This window comes from Leptonychotes weddellii, chromosome 12 (genome assembly GCF_054177405.1).
Source record: "Leptonychotes weddellii isolate Sample4059 chromosome 12, ASM5417740v2, whole genome shotgun sequence".
Classification (NCBI taxonomy): Eukaryota; Metazoa; Chordata; class Mammalia; order Carnivora; family Phocidae; genus Leptonychotes; species Leptonychotes weddellii.
Window position 1 is genome coordinate 60,536,124 of NC_138380.1, and position 4,151 is coordinate 60,540,274.

The 4,151-nt window shown below is 39.0% G+C and overlaps 1 pseudogene; it reads right to left on the minus strand.

Annotated features, from left to right (window-relative positions):
- Window positions 1-623: 623 nt before the first annotated feature.
- Window positions 624-1,281, minus strand: LOC102739828 (NADH dehydrogenase [ubiquinone] iron-sulfur protein 4, mitochondrial pseudogene; annotated as a pseudogene).
- Window positions 1,282-4,151: the final 2,870 nt, after the last annotated feature.

Consider the following 4,151-nt stretch of genomic DNA (forward strand, 5'->3'; position numbering starts at 1 on the left):
AACTATATTTGAGATTGAATACAGAAGAAAGGATCAGAGGTGAACAGTAAAGTACGAATTCTGTGGAGAAACTGATGCATGCAGTTTAAGCAGTAATCATGACATTATAAACAAGAATTTTACAAGACAGATTTGGAGATTTCTTTAGTCCTCTGGTCTAGTCTACCATGCTTGGAACATTGTTTTTGGGTCTGGGTGCTTCTGTGACATATTAAGTCGCTAAAATAGAGCCATCCACTTGATGAGGAGTCTTGGAATCAAGCTAAACAAAAATATCAAACAGAATGATATCAGCGGCATGCAGTCCACTCCCTGCTCTCCCATCCTTGACGTGTAGCCTTTGTTTCCTTGGCCAGAAGATGTCTGCTCCATCTCTAGACATTGTGACTGCATTTCAGTAAGTAAAAAGGTGTGGGAATGGTGAAAGGAGAAGGTGCATACTAGCTCAATCTATCCCTTTTTTTTTTTTTTTGCAGCTGATTTCAAGCATTCCTTTTAATAGATTTTAAGTACTGAAATTTCCTAGAGGTATGATTACCTCAAATCTCCTCTATAAATAGGCAATTGAAACGTGTTCACTTTGAGACATCAAAAAACATTTAAAATAGGCCCCATAAAATGTATTTGTGGTTAAAGATCAAATTTATTAGGAGATTAAGAGATGTATTATACATGGACTATAAATACTGCACAGCTGACTTTATTCACTGTCAAGCACAGAGATATAGTCAGTGTCAACCTATTTTGTGGATACTCTTGTTCTTTTGTTCTAAGAAAAATTTGCACCATAAGACTTGGACTTGGGTTTTGGAACCTTCCTCTCTTCAATGTCATAGCTCCACCCATTTTTTTCTGCAAAGGCAGCTGCGTCTTTAGTACTGAAGGTTAGAACCATGTTGGACAAGGGATCAGCTCTTGATGCCCAATCCATCAAAGGATTTTCCCATCGCTCCCTGGTATCAAACTCCATCTTCCATTTCTTTGTGTTATTTACTACAGACTGCATGTTATTGTGAGCAGGAACAAAGATCCTGACTTTTCTAGTTTTGATATGCTCTTCTGGAACACCAGTTAAAGTAGTGATATCCAGTTTTTCATCAACTGTTATGGGTTGCGTGTCCCGAGCTTGGACCTGTGCCAGCCTCCATGTGGAAGTGCTTAACGACCTGAAAGGAAATGGCAGCTACAGCCACTGCTCTTTTCCCCCACAACATTTGCATCAGCGCCTCTGACATTGAGACCGCCGTCATCTTGCTGCAGGCAAACGCCAGGACCTCAATCTTTCCCTTTTTAAACAGGGAGGAAAAAGCTTTTCTCTTACATCCACCTAATAGGTATTTGCTTAAATCTCATTGGTCAGAACTGAGGACTGAGGAAAGATTTGCCTGCAAGTTCTAAATGCACAACTCAGATTAAACCTCAAGACTTTACTATGAGTTCTGGCTCAATCTGTAAAGAGGTGTGAGGAGGGAGGTATTGTTAACTGGGCTCTTCATTGCCCTGCACAAAATCAGAGTTCTGGTAAAAAGGAAAAGGGACAGAGTATTCATTGGGTTGGGAAATTCCCGTAAGTGCCACAATGAGAGACAAGTGAAAAATTGAGAAATTCAACTTAAAAAGCAAAGAACAAGAGAGCATGATATTTCAAAGTATCATGAGCAGTTGAGACTTACGTGGATAGCTTTTTATTCACTGACTCTCTCTTGCCTGTCTTTTGCATCTGTCCTTCCCTTTATGTCCCAGCTTCTAGCCCTGGTTCTAGAAAGGAAAACCAGAATAAGATGGAAATAAAGGGAGGATACATGTAAAAATAACTTTATAAAAGATGCTTGACTTACCCCACCTAGATGTATCTGTATGGCGCTATCATTTGTTGTTCGACCCATGATCATCCAACAGTAGGCTTAGCTGTAATTTCTTGAGCATCTATTATAAGACACAGATATAACTGTCCCAGTTTTGTGACTAGGAAATTAAGATTTACAGAGGGTAAGTCCCTCGGTGACACACAAGGTAAATAGCGAGTCTGGGATTTGAACTAACATCTGAACTATTTCAAACACTCCAGCAGTGCTCATTTTAATCACCTCATGCCCAAAGCTCTGAGCTGGGCATTTTAGGTAGCTTGAGAGCTGTAACTTTATTATCGTGAGTGTTCTGTGCCAAAAGAGCATTTCTAAAATAATCCCACCTTTCTTAACCTATGGTCTTCATATTAATTTCATTATTTAGAAGAAAACAAACATTTTATATATACCTATGATAAAACTACAGAGTAAATAAAGTAACACGTTTCTTTTCTTTTAATATGAATTTAATCAGCTTTACCTGTTTATGCTCGTTCTGACCAGAAAGGCCTTGCAATTATATGTTGTTGTCTAATTCAAAATGGAGAATGAAAGTATTGTTATCTAATCAGGGCAGTTTATTTCATTGATAAAAAATAGTCTTTTAAAACTTGAGACTCCTGGCAAAAATAATAAAGACAGTGTGGGCAGTAAAAAGTTTGGGAGCGTCCTATCAATGAAACAGGATATTCTGTTGAGGCAATGTGAGTCATTCAGGGGTTTATCTATCTCTTCTCCTTTTTTTCGTTTTCTTGTTTTTTTGTTTCAAATTCTCTATTCCCTGTCAACATCCTTCACTGACCTTCTGGAGCTCTGCCCAGTTCACCTCCATCGTAATAGGGATTTGATTCGTGGTAGCCATAGATTTCAGTCTGGGGGCCAGCTTGCTCTCTCCCGTTCCCTGCAGATACAGAGCATCTGCTGCATGGTTTTCTGAAATAATTTAATATATATTTTTCAAAGAAGCCAGCAATGTAGACGCCAGGCATGCTGATTGTGGGAACAGGAAACACAACAGGTAGTAATGGAATAGAATTTTTCCTCCTTCCAGCTTCACACATGTAGTTGTCATCCACCTGAGACCTCAGCTGAGACTATTTTGTTCCCACAATGAAAATCTGCAAAGGAAGTGACCCCACATATACACTGATGAGGAATGGGCACCTTCAGGGGGCTGCTTCATGTTGTATAAAGACCACGGTTTGTTTTTACCTCCTTTTTCAGGTTTCAGTTTTCAGGACCCACAGCTATGCTGCTGTTCCTCTTTAGGCAGACAGTAACTTGGAAAATGGGCTTGGCATTTCCTGGCCTAAGGCGGTAAGAGCCTGCTGGGAATCAAACAAATTGGCAGAGATGGAGTTAATGTGGAAAGGGTGTGAAACGCCTTGGGATTTGACTTTTTTTCACTTCTATTGGTTGTAGAAGCTAAATAAAAAATAAACTGGCTGTTATACACAACTAATGAATCACTGAACACTACATCAAAAACTAATAATGTACTATATGTTGGCTAACTGAACATAATTATAAAATAAATAAATGAATAAATAGATTGGAATTCTAGGATTTTGAAGCCAAAAGAGTCTCTAGAGGTCTCTATGCTTTCTTATATTACAGCTGATTCAGAGACCCAGGGAGAAAAATGGAGCCAAGACCACAGAGCTATTCAGTGTCCACACCAGCTTCTGCCCAGTACAGTTCATAGGTCAGAGGTTACACAGGAAATGGGGGAGCAAGTCACTTCTTAGAGAAGATATAAGGTGACCACTTTAGGCATCACTGAAAGTGGAGAAAATGATCTATAAAACTTCGGAAAGATCCAGAAAGGTCATTTAGTTTAGTCTCTACCTTCTTCATCCCCCAAAGGTTTATTGTTCTCTGCAATTGTTTAATTAAACTTTTTATTTTGAAATAATTGTAGATATGCAGTTGTAAGAAATAATACATTGAGATCTGCTGTATCCTTTGCCTGATTTCCCCCAATGGTAACATCTTCCAAAACTTTAATACAGTATCACACACCAGGATATTGACATCAGCACAGTGAAGATAAAGAACTGTTCCATCACTATGAGGATCCCTCCTGTTGCCCTTTTATAGACACACACCTCCCTCCCTCCCCCCAACTCCATCTCTGCCACTAACCCCTGGCAACCACCAATCTGTTCCTTATCTATACAACCTTGCCATTTCAAGAATGTTGCATAAACAGATCAAAAAGTATATAAATAAAATCATGAAATCCCAATATTTGAGGATTCACTTTTTTTACTCAGCATCATTGCCTCAAAATTCAGCCCAAGG